General features: G+C 49.2%; 1 protein-coding gene across 7 annotated transcripts in view; it reads right to left on the reverse strand.

The window, feature by feature from the left end:
• EXD3 (exonuclease 3'-5' domain containing 3) overlaps positions 1 to 18,807 on the reverse strand; it is a 256,573-nt gene that overhangs the window by 201,581 nt on the left and 36,185 nt on the right. Inside the window, exon 1 of one of the 7 annotated variants that reach the window (XM_063175039.1) lies at positions 2,986 to 3,144. The exons of 5 other annotated variants lie outside the window; for them this stretch is intronic. The gene's annotated coding sequence lies outside the window, so the exon portion shown is untranslated. Of the gene's footprint in view, positions 1 to 2,985; positions 3,145 to 18,807 lie in introns of those variants that run through there. One more of the 7 variants, XM_063175041.1, reaches the window with a different exon arrangement.

Below are 18,807 nucleotides of genomic sequence, written 5' to 3' on the forward strand. Positions count from 1 at the left end.
GACACTTTGAGCCACTTCAATTCCTTTGAACAGCAAAAAAAGTCACAATTTCTCCTCAGGGCTTCTTTTGACCTTGACATGATCTGAAATCCCTCAAGCCTCGCTTTTTGACATCATATGAGAGTAATTCAGGAATTAACATGAAATGTAATTCCATTGTTCTCCATTCAAATGGCTATTCTCTCATTCCTTGCCTGCTATTTTTGGGGTCAGGATCCAGTTTGTAGCTTTTTCCATTCGGTCTAAATCAAGTGTGTCCAGAGGGAGAAGATAACTGCACATGCTCAGTCCTGCAGGATGGGGCAGTGATCAGTGTGCAGGGGTGGGTGATGGCCCCCAAGAAGGCAATTGCTGCCATGAGTGTCTCCTGCTTGGTTCAAACAATTCCCTGTATGGAAACCCAGCGTGGAGCAGCCAAAGGAAAGGCCAAAGGAAAAAGCCAAGCTGCTTCTCCAAGGACTGCTGGTTTTTCTCCAGAGCAGGTGTGGTCACTGCCGAGCTGTTGATTGTGATGTCAAGGTCATGGCTGGTGCCCTGCAGGACTTGGTTTGTATTGCAGCCAGGAGAGATAAGGGTGCAAACAGTCAGCCTGATAACACCAAGGATGGATGGATGGATGGATGGATGGATGGATGGATGATGGATGGATGGATGGATGGATGGATGGATGGATGGATGGATGGATGGATGGATGGATGGATGGATGGATGATGGATGGATGGATGGATGGATGGATGGATGGATGGATGGATGGATGGATGGATGGATGGATGGATGATGGATGGATGGACAGTGTCTGACACCTGCCCTGCTTGCAACTGCCGCAGGAGCAAAGCAACCTGCAGGTGGATGGAGACAGTGTGAACAGAGCTCCCATTCTGCTTTCTCAGTAACAGCTGAGGCCACAGCCACTGCCAGACAGGGAACTGGGGGCCACTGGTTTCCTTCTGAGTGATTTCAGTTCAAGCAGGGCCATTGCTGGGCTGGAGTGAACAAGGTGCTCCTGACCATGCTGGGAAAAGCAGGAAGTCTTCTTCCTGACAGTCTGTTAACTTCCATGGGATCAGCTCTGGGTTGGTATCTCAAGCTCTGTCTGAGCTGGTGCTTCCCTTAATGCTCAGAAACGTGGTGAAGTGACCATATAAAAAGTCTTACCTCTTCGCAGAAAATGTCCCCACAAAAAAAAGGTTTCTATTCTGCTTGGGTATGGGAAATATTTGAAAATGTGAAGTGAGAGTCACTTAAATCTTTAGAAACAAGAAAACAAACACTGCAAAGCAGTACTTATTTGTAGGTGTCTTCACACGGGGATTTTGAAGCCTATTTCACATTTTTACAAGCTTCCTTTTATTGCCTTGGTGTTACAGAACATACAGGCACACACAGCTAAAAAAGATATCACAGAATATCCTGAGCTGGAGGGACCCCCCAGGATCCCCCAGCCCAGCCCCTGTCCCTGCCCAGCCCCCCCAGCAGCCCCACCCTGGGCACCCCTGGCAGCGCTGCCCAAAGGCTCCTGGAGCTCTGGCAGCCTCGGGGCCGTGCCCATTCCCTGGGCAGCCTGGGCAGTGCCAGCACCCTCTGCGGGCAGAGCCTTGCCCTGAGCTCCAGCCTGAGCTGCCCTGGCCCAGCCCCAGCCGTGCCCTGGCTCCTGTCTCTGTCCCAGAGCAGAGATCAGAGCTGCCCCTTGGAGGAAGCTGCACATTGCCCTGAAGTTTCCACTGTCATGGACCCCTCCCCAGAAAAAACATGAGTTAGGAGATGGGTGAAGGAGCTCTGGTTCTAGGAGTGCCTGCAAAAGCATCCTCTGAAGATCATGGGTGCCTTTTCATTGGCTTTTACAGACTTTGGATTCTGTACTCAAACCCAGTTTAGCTTCAATTTAGCTCCCATCAGCTACAAACCCAGCATTCATCCTTCACAAACTTCATACAAGCTTCATTCTTCACAATGTCCCAGCTAAGCTACACCACTCAAAATCTCTGCTTAAATTCTGGCATCTCAGGCTGCAGTGTGTCACAAATGACCTGCCTCCCAAACCCTTTCACAAGCTGTGTCTGTAGCATATGTTCTTTCAGAGTGGGCAGAAGTGATGAAGAGGCTCCAGCCTCTCTGCACCTCAGGTTGAAATGCAAATTGCAGTTCCACCTAATTTTACAGACTTCCCATTATCACATAAATCTTTAACTACTCAGAAATGGAAACTTCACTTTGCTGTGATGATACTGAAAAAAAAACCACTGACACAAGGAAAAAATAAAAAAGAAAATTCAAACCAAGCAGTGTTCAGCCAGTGCCAGCCTTGACTCTGGGCCTGGGTGAAGAACCCCAGGCTGTGTTCCCTCCCCTCCAGGGCCCTGAAACCAGCAGGGGTCCACGAGTTCCTATCTGGACAGGGCTGCTCAGGACCACCAGGACCACTGGCACTGCAGAAGCAAAGGGGCCAGGACATGACCCTGCCTCCCCTATAAATTTATTTGGTTGGAGCTTATTCTAAGGAGATCACTTCACTTGAATGGAATTTTTATTAAATGATTATTGACTTTTGATAATTTATGGGAGTAATTTAATAATTTCCCACTATTCATGTCATAATAAGATGCTTTGGAAGTGCTGAAGTTCCAAAGCAGAACACTCATGGCAGAAGCCAGCAGAGCCACACTGCTCCAGAGAACACCCTCTGCCTCATTAGCTCGGACATTAAAACTGGAAAGCAGCTGACAAAACATCAACAGATGTCTGTCAAAGTCTGTTGGATTTTCAAGGCTGTCCCCTCAGCATGGTGAAGCCCACCAGCTTGACAGGAATGATTTTTTATGGGATTCCTGTCCAAGTTCCTAACATCAATAAGCAAATTGTTGTGACCCCAGGGCATAAGTAGAACCTGAACTCCTGGAGGAAGCCCTGGATACCAAAGAATGTATCTCCCTGCATGCCTGCAGAGTTCCACGACCCAGCTTTCCCGGCTCATTTCACTCTTCTTACCCATCAATCACCTCCAGCCACTGGGAAAGCGAACCCTGGACACAACCAGCACACCTGGAGTGGCTCCGGGCAGCGCTGCCAGGACGGTGCTGCCGCGGGGGGGGCTCAGCCCAGGGGCCGCAGCCCTGGACGCTCGACGAGCTCGGGCTCAGGTGCGCTTCCCGGAGCATTCCCCGTGCGCTCCCCGTGCGCTCCCCGTGCATTCCCCGTGCATTCCCCGTGCATTCTCCATGCGCTCCCCGTGTGCTCCCCATGTGCTCCCCATGTGCTCCCCGGTGCGCTCCCCGTGCGCTCCCCGTGCATTCCCCGTGCATTCTCCATGCGCTCCCCGTGTGCTCCCCATGTGCTCCCCGTGCATTCCCCGTGCGCTCCCCATGTGCTCCCCGTGCATTCCCCATGCATTCTCCATGTGCTCCCCGCGCATTCCCCCGTGCATTCCCTGTGCGCTCCCCGGTGCGCTCCCCGTGTGCTCCCCGTGCATTCCCCGCGCGCTCCCGGTGCGCTCCCCGGGGCATTCCCATGCATTCCCCGGAGCATTCCCCGTGTGCTCCCCGTGCGCTCCTGGTGCATTCCCCGTGCGCTTCCGGTGCGGTCCCCGTGCGCTCCCCGTGCTCTCCCCGGAGCATTCCCCGTGTGCTCCCCGTGCTCTCCCCATGTGCTCCCCGGTACATTCCCCGTGCATTCCCCGTGCACTCCCCGTGTGCTCCCCGTGCACTCCCCATGTGCTCCCCGGTACATTCCCCGTGCATTCCCCGTGCACTCCCCATGTGCTCCCCGGTACATTCCCCGTGCTCTCCCCGGAGCATTCCCCGTGCACTCCTCGTGCGCTCCCCATGCACTCCCCATGTGCTCCCCGGTACATTCCCCATGTGCTCCCCGTTCGCTCCCCGTGCGCTCCCAGTGCATTCCCCGTGCGCTCCCCGTGCGCTCCCCATGCACTCCCCATGTGCTCCCCGCGCGCTCCCCGTGCGCTCCCAGTGCGCTCCCAGTGCATTCCCCGTGCATTCCCCGTGCGCTCCCAGTGCATTCCCCGTGCGCTCCCCGTGCGCTCCCCGTTCGCTCCCCGTTCGCTCCCCGTGCGCTCCCAGTGCATTCCCCGTGCGCTCCCCGTGCGCTCCCAGTGCATTCCCCGTGCGCTCCCCGTTCGCTCCCCGTGCGCTCCCAGTGCATTCCCCGTGCGCTCCCCGTGCGCTCCCGGTGCATTCCCCGTGCGCTCCCCGTGCGCGGAGCAGCCGCGGGGCTCTGGCACCCTCTGCTGACAAACCCGCGCGGGCCCGGGCTCCCTTTGCTGCATTAATAGCTCGGAGCTTGACAGGTTTTATCTGTCTGCCCAGATATTTCTGTAAAATCACACTGATCACAGCAGGCCACTCTGCCCCGGGTTTGCTCGGGGAGCCATGTGCAGCCCGCACAGGGACATGCCCTCCTCTCCTGTCTCCGGGCTCACCTAAACCCCTGGGTTGCCTAAAACCTCTGGGATTTATTGTCCTTTCCATCTCCCAGCACTACCCAGTTTCCTGCAGGCAGCGTCGATGCTCTCCCTTATTTCTGAAAGTTTTGTAGCCGGGAGGGGACCCCTCATCCACCTGAGGGAATCATCCCTGGAAGGGAACACACCTGCCAGTCCCACCCTCCTGATGCACGATTCCCTCAGCAGTCTGCACCCCACCCGTGTCACACAGCAGCTGTGACCCCTCCCTGTCCCTGAGCATGACACAGGAGCTGTGCCTGCCAGGGGGGCTCTGTGCCACCCCCTCCAGCAGGGCAGCCTGGCACCGAGGAAGGACAGGGAGGTGACCACACACACCTTGGTCACACACCTGCCGTGTCCAACCCCCAGTGTGTCACACAGAGACAGCCCAAGGCGCTGGCTGTGACCAGGGACACCCCACCCTGCTGAACCCAGGCACAGCGCCCTGACCCCGCTGTGCTGCACGGGAGAGCTCCCAGGGAATAATGATCACCAAGAACAGAAAATTCTGTGTATGGGCAACAGTGAAACAGAAACCTGATAGTTGGGGATGTGTTAACTTCAGGGATTGATTTTCAGTCTTGTTATTGTCTGCATTTTTCTGATTCTTGCTTCTTCTGTAGGGAAGGCTGTGAGGAGGTGACAGCACACCCTGGGTAAGGCACAGAGAGCTCGGGTGCTGAACAGACTGGCACTTTCTAGAACTATTTCAAACCCATGCAGGCCATACTTAGCCTGTCAAAGGGTCTGCACTTCAGGAGAAAGAATCTCAAAGGATAATTTCACCTTCAAATCAGGACCTTAAGCACAAAAACCCAAAAAACCTAAGGAATAACTGTGGAAATAGACAATTCAGGATTTCCACCAGAATCAAAGTGTAAACAAAAATTCTCAGCAAATAGAAAAATAGCTCAGTTGAAGACACTTGACAAATTTCATTCCAAAGTTTGGCTACTACTGAAAACCACTATAATATAGAAAAATTTGGAAAATTTTGAAGTGTCAGGCGAGTAAATAATCAGGGTGATTGTAATAATAACATGTAAATCTTTCTTATGAGGAGATCCAGTAGAGTTACTTTAAATGCTGACAACTCAGTCTCTCTTGAGCTCTCTCACATTAGAAGAGCTTACTTGGCTTGCTTTTTTCCCATCCTAGAACAGCTTTGTTAACGCTGTGAGCAAACTCCTCTGAGGACTCAATGCAGGATGTCCCAAATAGAGCCAGGGTTGCGTCAGTGTGAGTTCTTCAGACACTTTGACTGCTCCCAGGACTTGGATTTCAAGTTTAGGCAGCAGTGTTAAGCCAGCATTACCAACATCTGTCCAGAGCTCTCTCATGGAGTGTTTGAACGTTCCCTCCTGGATCGCTGAGGAAGCTTTATTATCCCTCATATAAGCACATTCAGGTTTTATTTTTTTAAGCATGCAGCATCCTCCAGAGTCTGACACTTCTAAAGGCTTGGCTGGACGGGCTCTGGCAGCAGTGGCCATGGCAGCTGCAGCCCTCGTGTCGCCAGATGTTTGTCCCACCTTGCCCTGCCAGGGGAGCACAGCTGGCCGGGGCTCAGCTCACAGCTCTGGCACACGAATGAGAGCAGGGGCTGAAAGGGTTTGCACAAAACCAGGGGGCTCTGGGCTGGCACACAGCAAGGTCCGAGTGTCCGAGTGCAGCTGCTGGGCAGGGTCAGAGCAGTGACAGGGACACGGGCTGAGCTCCCCTCTGCGTGAATCCCACACCTTGGGGGTGTCCCCAGGGATCACCCACACACACTCTGCACTCACATCCCCACTGCACACGTTTGGTAAATTGCAGTAAATGCAATCACCTCCTGACTGACGCATGCTCCAGCAAATTCTCAGGTGAAACAGAGAGAATTTCATCAATTGTGGCATTTACAGAAGAAGGGAGGAAGGAAGGTTTGTTTTTGATAAAAGTACCTTTTTTCCACCTTCTTCTTTTTATTTATTTTTATTAGTGTTGAAGCTTTCCTTCTCCCCAGGGTTTTGCTTGAATACCTCCAGATGTAGATGTAACAATAAACAAAAAGCTTTTACAGGATGAATGAGTAATTTTAGAAATCTGCTAAATTTTCTCCATCCTGGTCTGCTTCTCTCCCTCTCTGCCCTTCAATTCACTCACAGGAGCTGAAGCTCCACTGTGTGTATTTCTCCTTGATCACTTTCACTCCAGACCATGTCTAACCATTAATCAAAGCACAATAATCCAAGGATTTCCTCTGAAATCACCATTTCCTCTGTTTTCCCTGTTACTAGCAAATCCCTCAGATCCCAACTGTCTGCAGCTCCTCATCTTCCGCCCTGGCCAGGAGCCCCCGAGCAGCCGGAGCAGAGCCAGGGCCCTGCAGCCTGCACAGCTCCAGCACCCTCAGGGCCACGGGCAGCTCCTGTGCTTCCCCCAGACACTGCTACCCTGCCCTGGAAACCCTGCCAGAATTCAGGCCTTCCACAAGCTACTGGTGTTTTAATTTCCAGGTTCTTGTCGTGTTTAACTCAGATCTCCTTTGGAGATTTTTCTCTCTGAGATCTGATATACAGGGTCAACAAGGAGCAGCTACTTGTTTTAGTAACAACTTATTTAATTTCTGTTTGCCTTTTGCCCACATCATTGCCCGTGAGTCCTCCCCTGTCCTGCAGGGAGACTCCTCGATGTTGATGGCAGCAAGGACAGGAATGCTGGAGAGGCAGGAGCTGCAGCACCGATCAGCTGCAACATCTGCTGATGGCTGCACAGCTGCAGGAGATAGTGGCTTTGTTTGTGGCTGAAGATCCTGACTGCTACTTGGAATATAAATTAAGAGATGACCGATTGCTAGTCTGGAACCTTGACCAGCAGCTCTTGTTACAAGATCATGCCTTTCAATGCATGGTGGCTTTGCTTCCCCACCCTCTGGAAAGAGCTCTGTCCTGGGCAATCCCACCTGCTGGCACCTGAGGGACTGACACCCATGCACTGTCCCTTTTCCCTCCTGCTCCTCCTGAAAAAGTTTCATTTCACTGGTCATCACCAGATGACCTCATGGTCAATTAAGGCTGCTTATCAAAGTCAATTAAGACTTTGTCAAGCACAAAGCCAGTACCTGCACCTCACTCTCTTTGTACACTTCCTCACACTCACACCCACAGCAAGAGAAACAACATTCTGCTGGAAATGTTTTTAGGAATAGTGTCCAATCCCACAAGGTCAGGACAAAGCCAAGTCACATTATTCACCACACATTGTGCACTGACTTCTTATCTCTTCCCAAGCCATAGCAGTATTCTCTCCACCATGCTTGATAAGAAATTGCTTTCCAAACTCTTTCATGGGTAGTTGTTCCTCATGCTTTATGTCCTGAACAAGCTTAGAGACCTTCTAAGCTCAGATCTAGAGATCTTCTCTAAGCTTATTCAGGAGGTAAAGGGCCAGGGAAGGAGGTTCTGAATGCAGCGTCGATTAGCCACCAGTGGGATCAACAAGATCACCTTTGGTGGCATAAATGGCTTTTACAAGGGATGTTTGTTTGTAATCAAGTTTGTAGAAGATGATACTAAAGGAGGAAATAAGGAGAGTCTTGAAGGTGTGTCGGAGACATCTTTTCATTAAAATCCTCTCGTTGGGATTTTTCCTGCTGAAGCTGAGAAGTTTCAGCAACAAAATGTAAACAATGCTTATCTGCTGCTGTGGAATGCAACAGGTGGATCCATGATTGGTCTCCTGTGGATGTTTGGATTTACTGACCACTCACGGCAGAGCTGGCTCTCGCTCTCTGCCGAGACACAGATCTTTGTTATCATTCTTTTCTTTTCTATTCTTAGCTTAGCCAGCTTCTGAAGAAGCTTTTTCCTTCTATTTCTTTTAGTATAGTTTTAATGTAGTATATATATCATAAAATAATAAATCAAGCCTTCTGATCATAGAATCAACATTCTCGTCTCTCTCTCTTTCTGAAAAGCCCTGTGACCACAGTCACAATGGTGCAGTTTTGTTCTCCTGGCAGCACTCCTGGAGGGCCAGCACAGAGAAACCACTCCTGAAGCTCCTGGGTAGGGAGCCAGCTTTTCCCACGTGTCTGGAAGATGCATTTCCAGCAGCCTCCTCCTCACCCTTTGCTTCTCCTTACAGTGCACAAGCAAAGGCTTCACCCTGCAGCCTCCTCCTGCCTCGCCCCCAACCCCTGGGTCAGACTGGGGAACAGAGTCTCCAGTTCAAAGGCTCAGGTTAATTTTCACAAGTGTTTTGAGCAATGACATGCACGGCCACTGTGAAACATCTGCTCAGATCAGGAGATCTCAATAGCTACAGACGTCTCCACCACTGTCTTCAGAAGCTGAGAAAAATGCGGCCTTGCCCAGCTTTTGGACTGTTCCACATCCACAAACATTATTTACCTGAAAGGCATGTGTTTTCTCAGTATGATTTCTTATTAGCTGTAGTTAGAGCTGCAACAATCATGCTATAATTTTTCAGAAAGTACTACAGTTTATGCATAGTTTTAACCACCTTTTGAAAAACCTTTAAGTAGTGATGAATCGACCCATAAAATAATACAAATGTCAGAAACAACATATTATTCTCCTTTAGGCATGGGCAGGGATATCTGATTTTTGTCTGCCAAATGATTTGGCATCTGAATAGCTGGCAACAAATTCAAAGTGAAACAGCAAAACTGGGCAACTGCTGGCAAGATTGGGATTCCTCCCCTTTGCATTTGGACATGAAATGCTATGTCTGTTCTGGGATGCTCTAATCTAATTCACTTGTTCACAGCACAGCAAGTCAGCTCCATCAAGATAGTTTGTGTCTGCACTGCTCTGCCACAAAGCCAAGAGCACCTCTGCTGTGAAGCACCACGAATACACAAGTCCTCACTTGATCAAAGGAACCACTGGAGAGACATCTCACCCTGTGGTTCCCTCCTGCCTCACTCCCCACTGGAGTCTGCAGATGCCTACCAGAAACTGCAGGAGCTGAAAAGCAAACCGAAGGGAGCCCTGGTGTCTCCTCTGCTATCAGCAGCCCAGCCAGCCCCACTGCTGGGGTGAGCTGGGTGACACCTGCTCCTGGTGGGCTCTGAAGGACCAGGACAGCCCGTGCTGCTGTCAGCACATCTCAGCTGTGTGACAGATCAGCTGGGGGCTCCCCTAAGCCCCCAGCAGGCTGCAGGGTGCACAGGGCCACCTAAGGATGGGATGGCAGCAGTGCTGGGTGCTCTGGATGCAGCCACAACACAAGGCTGTCCTGCTGCATCTCCTGGGCTCCCCACTGCTCACACCACATCTCTTTCATGGCCACACGCTGCCATGGAAGCCCTGACACTGTATGAATGTGAGCAGCACAGCCATGTCTCTCCTGTCTATATTCCATGCCAGAGATGCAGCACAGAGCAGGGCAGGAAGCCCCAGAGCAGCTCTCCCTGCATGATGAAGAGAGATCCCAGAAGAAGGGCAAGAAAGAGGAAAGGCACAAGCTGGAAAGATCCAGCATTGCTGCTTGTCGCTGTCCTGTGTGTTTCCTCATCTTGTTTGAGGTCACTTTGGATTCAGTGATGACCTGACTGCACCTCTGTAAAAGCTTTCTCCAAGCTCTGTACAAGCCTGGGATGCTGCCATCCTTCTTCAGGGACTTGTGTCAGGCTAACAATGGAAATAAAGTGCAGGAAAATTGTTATTTAAACTCAGTTTTGGAGAGGAAATTTCTCACAGCCTGATGGCAATTAAGGAAAACATTATTTGGTGGCTGAGGAAGCCACTGACTTGGTTCTCAAACAGGGCTGGATTAGGAAGAACTGCAACACCCCCCACTCGATGAAGGTAATCCTGGTTGCACAAGCACATTCCTCACTGTGCCCCTCAGCTCCTCCAAAGCCTCTGGGACACAAAGAGGAAATCAGAGGCGACATGCTGAAAACGGAAAATTGCAACCTCCTAAAAATTATTAATCACTTGAAATGGTAAAACAATACCCTTTGTCAAAGTGTGGGTGGTGAAGTTGGCACAGCTCCTACCAAAGAGGAACTTGATCTTCACTGGTACAACAGCATGAAGCAGCATCCTGTGCTGATGAGACACTCGACCTGAATTTCTTTCAAGGTCCTTTTGCCACCTCTTTTAGCTTAAGACTGGAAAACAGGAAGAGAGAAGCAGCCTGTGGCAGCAGCCACCTGAACCAGAGACACCACAGGAGTGCAGCAAGAGGAAAGCTGCTCATTGTCAGAAATTGAAGGTTGTTGGTATTTAGTGGGAGAATGCTGTGCATCCCTCTAGGAAGCTGTAATAGGAATTTAGAACCATGGAATGGCTTGGCTTGGAAGAGCCCCTAAAGCTCATCTTCTTCCAGCCCTGCCATGGGCAGGGATGCCTTTCACTATCCCAGGTTGCTCCAAGCCCTATCCAGCCTGGCTTGGAACACTTCCAGAGATGGGGAGCCCACAACCTCTCTGGGCAACAAGTGAGGCACCAGCCTGGGACTCCAGAAACTTCCATGAGATCTGCAAGCAGCAGGGGGCAGCTGTAAAGTCCCTGCTCAGCTCCCCTGGGGCACTGTAAGCCCCAGACTGAGGGGTAAAGAATGAGCAGAAAGGGGCCCCAAGAGCAGTCTCTGTGCCCTGATAACATCTTCACAGTTCCAGCTGCAGCTCTGTTTGTACATTTCCATTAACCTGGAGAAAGGCTTATTTTATACAGATTCTTTTATTGAGAGTTGGGACACACTGGCAGCCCTCTAGGACAAAGAACTAAGCACTAAGAACACGAAGAGAACAAATCCTGGTGTCTGAGAGGGTGGAATTCAGCCCTCAGCCTCCCTCAGCTCCAGCACTGGCACTGCAGTCCCTGCCTGGAGCAGGCAGGAGCTGACACAGGGCACATCTCCCCACCCAGCACACACAGAGGGAGCTGGCAGTGACCCGGGCAGGGACTGGGAGCCACCGTGGCAGTCTGTCCCCAGTGCTGGACAGCTCATCTCGGTGCACAACCCCCTGTGAATATAAAACACTTCCTCCAGCCCCTGTGGCCACACAGCTGATGGCACACGCTCTGACAGAGCAGCAGGGCTTCTGCTGGGGCCACAGAACACTACAGAACACTACAAAGTGTGAAAAATCTCCAAGGAAAAAAAAAAAAAACAACAGGAGGCTTAAACCTCAAAAATAATACAGATACTAAGTGGCTTCTAATGTTGGCTTGAAAGCATGATACAGCAACAAAACATTTTTAGATTGTAGATTTAATTTAAAGAATTGCATTTCTACATTATTTCTTATTACCCAGAATGTGTTGTGTTTAATTATTTGTGAGTATTAGGGTACAAAGGCAGATGCAAATTTAAACCCAAGCAAACCATTGCAAGTTCAGCAGGATGTTAAACATAAATATTTCATGGCCGAGCCAGAATATTTTCTGAAGGGCTGAATATTGATTTAAATTCTGTATGCTCCTTGTTTTTGAGGAGTTCCACAGATGAGAATCAATGCTAACACCAACATTACAATGTACTAGTTAAATCCAATCTCTACTCATTACTTCTGTATTTCAAATTGGATTTTATGGTCAAATTCAGAAGCAAGGTGAAGCCAGTGTAACACTGTACCCACAGCCACTGCACACACTTGGAATTTCACTGCTTCACACCCACTTGCCTATGCTTAATTCATTACCTCTTTACACAGATTCTCATTCTGGCTCAGTTCAGAGTTTATGGAATTTAACTGGCAACGCTTGTCACAGATTAAAAATCAAGAAGAAAGGAGCAAGGGAAAAGCTGTAACAGATAAGAGGACTAGTAATACTAGAATACAGACATGAAAAAAGACGTGCTTCCAAATATAACTCACATTGCCTCCCTCTTTCTGAATGCTCAGAACTAGTTCACAGGCAGCTAAATTATAGTTCTGCTTCTCAGATAACAGAAACTCAATTTAATATGCTCAAAGTAAGCAGCTCTGAGACTTGGAACAGAGCTCTGGAGACCTCTGGTGCTCCTCAGGAGAAAGGAAAAGCCCAGGGCTGGCAGGGAGGACGTGCCTGCTGTACTAAAAGGCAGATGCCTTCAGAGCTCTGTATGTTCAGTCATCTCTTCACCAAACCCTTAACTAATTAAACAATCCTCTTGTCAAAGAGGACAGTCATTGTTTGTGTGACCGATGCCCTGTAAACATAATGGGATAATCTGCCTTTCTCCCTTTTCTCTGCCTCGATTCTGCAAACAGCTGGGGGATGCGCTGCCCTGCCCGGCTCATCTGGCGTTCCCCACGCAGCATCAGAAGCCAAGCTGAGCACAATGAGGCCTCAGACACTGCACAACCCGTCTGATCCTGTGCCATCCCAGAGTCCCAGCCACAATTGGGGGGGAAAGAAGGGATTCCTGGATAGAACTGACACTTCAAACTCTATTGATCTACAACGGCAAACAATGCTCCAGCAAAAGCATTTCCAGCACCCTCCTTTGACTTGGTCCTGGGGAAGAAACAATCTGCAAACACCAAAGCTTTGGTCAGATGGCACCAGGCTTGCTCTCACATCTGCACAATGGAGCAGCAAAAGCTGTTCTTCAGCTGCTGGAAGCTCAGCAAGTCCCACACTCAGAGACAGCTCCAGCCCTGGGTACCCAAGGGAACAGCTCAGCTCACAGTAACCCCGTCTGTGGATGGGTCATGACCAACAGCACTTACAGAGGGCAGCTATTTTCTCATGTGAAACCAGGACAGTGTTTCAGTTGGTTGCAAAATTCAAAAGTTTGCCCCTCTCTGTATTCCTGATGTGGGGTTGTCTTCCCCACAGTGCACAGTGCTCATCCCTGTCAGCAGAGCTGCACAGGTCCGTCACCCCAGGGATAACCAGGACAAAAACCATTACCTGTCCGAGCCCTCATTCATCAAAGTGTCTGTTTTCTTACTTACACCACAGCAGTAGTCTCTACTGATTTTCTGTAAGGAATTCAAACTGCCCAGTACTTGAATTTTTGAATTAAAATGCAGTAACTGAAACTGAAATTAATCACTATTGCAAGGTGCAGATATCATAGGGCTGTCATTCCCAGGAGTGAAGCAGAAAGCAGGTAGGTAGGCAGCCCTTCCCTCCCAGGGGACACAGGCTGGGACAGTGTGTCACTCCCCTCCAGTGTGCTCTGGAGGCAAAGGCCACACAGGACTCCACTGGCCAGAACTGGTGCCCATGGTGTCACTGACCTCAGGCCATTCACTCCTAAGGGTTGATTTGACTAAGAAGGGAATGTGCTGTTTCTGTGAGGAGTGGGGGGGAGGAGGAAGGGGCGATGGGAAGGGAAGACAGAATAATATCCAAATGTGAAAACCCTTCAGTGCCCATCAAATGTGTGAAGTGGCCCCGAGGCTGCCAGAGCTCCAGGAGCATCTGGACAGTGCTGTCAGGGATGCACAGGGTGGGATTGTTGGGCTCTCTGCAGGGATAGCAGCTGGACTTGATGATCCCAGGAGTCCCTTCCAGCTCAGAGGTTTTGGTGATTCTAACAGAAAGCTTGACGTCCTCCACGGTCAAATCCATCCTCAACTGTATTGTTGAAATTTCTGACTGTATTGTCCAAATTCCCCAAAGCTCCACTGACTCCCCAGGAAGCACCTGACAGTGCCATTTCAGCAGAGAATGGGACAAAGGGTTTAGCACAAGGACAACTCTGATCTCCTCCTGATCAACATCCCCCTCACAGCCCAGCTCTGGGGAGAATCCCCTCCCCTGCTTCTCCACAGAACTCTTCAGACAGGGTTCAGTGGTGACCTAGAGCCCCACTGCCAGCTAAAGGCAGAGTGAAACACCCCCACCCCATCACAGAGCCACAGGGACAGAACAGAGTGACAAACTTCATCTGGGTGCACACCCTTCTGATGAACTCACAGACGTGTCCAGGTGTCCCATCTTCCCTCAGCCCCACCTTGGACAGCCTGCCACTTGGCTTAAAGCTCCTCCAGAGGAGACACAACAGGGCTGTGCCCTGTGCTCAGGAGGGAGTGAAACCCAGGAGACAGCACGTACAATGCAAAGTCTTTCTTTTTGCACCTCATCTAGGCCACAGCAGGGGAAAAAAATAATGCAAAACTGCTCTATTTTTAACCTACCACCAAGAGAGACTTTGCAGAGCTATGTTCAAATCTGAACAAGTTCCTCATCTCAATCCAAGTTAAACTCAGCAAGCGTAAAGCAAACATCCCAAATGGAATATATCAAAGCCAAAATGATGTTATCCTAGCAAAATTGCAACATTTTCCATATCTGTAACCAGAAAAAGAGTAATATTAGCCTTAAGGCTCTTTTTCTTGCTCTCTCCCTTATTTGTTTTCTCCCTCCCTACCTCATCACTGCAGCCAAGTTTTAAACAATATCCATGAAAATAGCAGCTTTCAATCTGTTCCTGGAGCAGCCAAGTTAATGAGGCCACGCGGCATCCCAGGGCACTCCGGAGGGAAGGGCTCCCACTGCTCGTTACTGCAGCCTGTGCTGCTCTCAAAAATGTAAAACATTTCAAACTGGCAAGCACTTCCCTCTCCTTCTCCCCCAGCCTCCAAGTAAGAGAGGGCTCAGACTTCCGAACACATACTGTGGAAAGAATGAAGCAATTCTGGAAAAAATGAAAGACCGGTTTGCCTTTCTAAATTTAAAGATTTATAAATCAATGCAAATCTTTTTCAAAAAAGAAAAAAAAGAAAAGCCAGCAGAACACTCCCTCAAGTTCTAGCACAGCCATCAGAGAGTTGTAGAAACAAGTACCTGTTTTTCCTGACCTACATTTGCAGGCTGGCAGGAAATCAATGTTCGTGTCAAATTACAGCAGATTTTGAACAGACTTGCATGTACCCTCCAATCTCAGCTATTAAATCTGTTTGGGCCCAGGGAGTGAATGTTTGGTATGAAAGGTGCCACCTTCTGCAGTGACACATGCTGGGTATTATGTGAATGCAGGCAGGTTGTGTTTTGGTATTAACACTCAAAATGGGAATGGATTTTCCATAGGAGTTGGTTCAACTAGAGACATTTTCCTTTCCTTGAACTGCTCTACACATTCTCTCCTGTATTTACCATAACAGCCATGTGGTTAAGCAGACACAAGCACAAAAAGCCAATGTGGAGCTTTGTCTATGGAACAGCTCCACAGGGGAGAGCTGCCTGCGTGGGCAGGGGCTGGGTAACAACAAACAGCACAGGGGGCTGAGGAGAGCCAGGACCCACAGCCAGGACAGACGAGGGACAGAGCGGCCCAAGGACAGGCTCTCCCCTGCACCAGCCCCCAGCACAGGCAGCAGTCCCTGGGATTGCTGTTCTCTGAGTGAGGCTGTGCTTTACCTGCCTCACAGTGCAGCCTGCTCCTGCATCTGAAATTTCAGAAGTGGTCTGGCCCATGCCAGGCAATGGAAAAGACTGCAGAAATGGGAGAGTAACACAGCACCACACTCAGTCTCAGAAATAAACCCAATCTTTCTCTTTCAGCATGAGAAATTTTTTCCACTCTAGACCACTGAAGCTACTGCAGGGAGCTGGGAAATGAGGCTGCTGCTGATCTACTTTGTGTTTGTATTATTGTCAGGCCCTTATTCCTACAGATGCACCTTTGCCACAACAGCCCAGTGACTCATGGCCTGTCATGGAAATCAGGGTCTGCAGTGAAGATGGTGAGTTCTTCCTGCTTCTAAATGGCTTAAAAAACACAGCAGGAAGAGAAGGCAGAGTAATCCAGATTTTCCAAATATCCAGGGAAGACTGAACCCCATGGAATGGAAAGGAATGGACATCTCAGGCAGTTACATGAACTCCCAAGCTCAGCATCTGCGATGATCTGTTTTAACATAAGCATTGAAACATTGAAAGTTTCCTTTATTTTCATGCCCATTTTCAGATCTCTGTCATTTCACAATGCCCATATTTCACTAAAATTAAAATCAGTGTGTTGCAAAACACATTCAAGACAAAAGTGTCAATTAAGCCTTTAAAAAGATGCTTTTCACAATCGTAGCAGAAACTCTTTAAAACTGCATCTTCCCGAGGCCAAGTCAAACGTGCCCAAAGAGGCTGCAGATGCAAACCCCCGGGAATGCACAGGCAGCACAATTCCCACCTCTTCACAGCCCTTTGAGTAGGAATTACTGACACTAACTAGGCTGAGCCTAAAAACCCCACGGTACCCTGCTGAACTCCAATCACAGGCTGACATAAAGTCAAGGAGCCAGACATCCATTAGCAGCAATCTGAACAGCCCTGTGTTTTGGGGGCTGCTGGTTTCGCTTATGTTTTTTGATTTATACCTCATAACTGCAAAACTAATGAGATTCTAATGAAAAGTGGGACATTATTCATTTGGGTCCCCCCCTGGAGGTTCAGTTTATTTCCAACAAGCACGCTGCTCATTAAAACAGGAGGTGATGGTTTTAAGAAGCTGAAACATGAACCTGTTCCCAAATGTGCATGGTCTGAAATGACACAGTGGTTTCTTCTACAGCTGACAGTTTTACTGCCTTTATCTACATTATTTTCATCAGATAGATTTTTTTTATATGTATATCAAGTAATGTAATTTTTTTTAATAATTATTTTTTAAAAAGTCAAGCCTCTGCATATTTGCTTCTTCCCTGCCCTAAGAAATCAAATGTAAATAATGACTAAACTCTAAAACTGTTTGTAATTGTTTTTTAAAAATGGAATTGTACTTAATATTGAGAAACCAAGTAGGGTCACAGATCATTAAAAATATGTATCTGTCTAGTTCCTACTGCAAAAGCTAATGTCACAACCTCAGCTATCCAAAGTGTTCCCACAAAATACCAGCATCAGGCAAAGAACCCCTTTGAAAATCCCTTCCTTAGTGCCACACAGGTCTGTAGCACAGAGGTGAAGTTGCTCACCTCTAAAGCTCTCTGGAATAATTGTTCTCAGCCATACACCTCCCATCTCTGACCTCTGGTGGGTCTCATGGAATTCCAATGGAACCAAGAGGGCTCTGCATGGCTGCCTTGCATGGCTGCTGCAGCTCGGGCACTGCAGGGCTCCCATCCCTCCTACACCAGGGCCATGAGAAATGAAACACTGAAACAGAGCCTTTAAAAAAGCATTTAATTAGGCAATGAGGTTTGGAACATGGAGCATTTGAACTGCCTGTTCAGCATGGCCGAGGCACTGGGCCCACCAGGTACTGGAGGCAGGGACTCCAAATTGGCAATGTTGGCTTTCCAGCATCCCATCAACCCCTGACTCCTCCGGACACAAACCAGAAATGCACCAACAACAAATTAGGGAGGGACAATTTTAATAGTTAATTCATGAAAGCACATTCAGTGCCTGCCTCATGGCTGTATTGCACAAGCCAATATAAAAGATTTTGATTCCAGAGGGAAGCTTCTCTGGAGTTTAGGCTTACCCAGTCCCTCCCCTCCAGTTTCTTCTGGTGTCTCCTAAAGAGCCAGGCTGTGAGAACTGGGGATGTTTAGTCTTGAGAAGAGAAAGCTCCATGGAGACCTCAGAGCTCCTTCCAGTGTCTGAAGGGCTCCAGGAGAGCTGGAGAGGGACTGGGGACAGGGGATGGAGGGACAGGACGCAGGGAATGGCTCCCACTGCCAGAGGGCAGGGCTGGGTGGGATATTGGGAATTGGGAATTGTTCCCTGTGAGGGTGGGCAGGCCCTGGCACAGGGTGCCCAGAGCAGCTGTGGCTGCCCCTGGATCCCTGGCAGTGCCCACGGCCAGGCTGGGCAGGGCTGGGAGCAGCCTGGGACAGTGGGAGGTGTCCCTGCCATGGCAGGGGTGGCACTGGATGGGCTTTAATGTCCCTTCCAACCCAAACCATTCCATGGTTCTATGATTCCTTCTCTTCCTAAATGCTAAAAATTGGGTACTAAAGCATCTGTGTTGTTCAAGCACTCCACCCCAGTCAACACCATCACCTGGGGGCTTTAGGGGAACAGCCAGTTCAATCTGCTAAATCTTAAACACCATTTTCTTTCTGGAGATGATAATCAGTTCAGTAAGTGACCCTGCAGCATTCACTAAAGATGAATGTCCCACAAAGCAAACACAAGAAAGATAAGTGGTTCCACCCATCTGAACAAACATTTCCTCCCAGTCACACCCTCTGCACATAAAAGCAGGAATCTTTCTAAACTCACACTGAACAATTCTAGTGGAAGGTCACAAACAATAACAATGGGTAATTAAAACAATAATCAGGCTTAGTAAGAGAAAAAATTAAAAGTAAATTGCTCATCATTTTTTTCAAACTGCCCAAGCCTCAGCAAGAACATGTTTTGGACAGAAGAGGATTTGAACTTAAAAGATTACAACAAGCTGCTGTTCATCACCAAAAGAAAAGTCTCCCCACTTTTGGTCCTGTGAGATTG

This window comes from Melospiza melodia, chromosome 22, assembly GCF_035770615.1.
Source record: "Melospiza melodia melodia isolate bMelMel2 chromosome 22, bMelMel2.pri, whole genome shotgun sequence".
NCBI classification, from domain to species: domain Eukaryota; kingdom Metazoa; phylum Chordata; class Aves; order Passeriformes; family Passerellidae; genus Melospiza; species Melospiza melodia.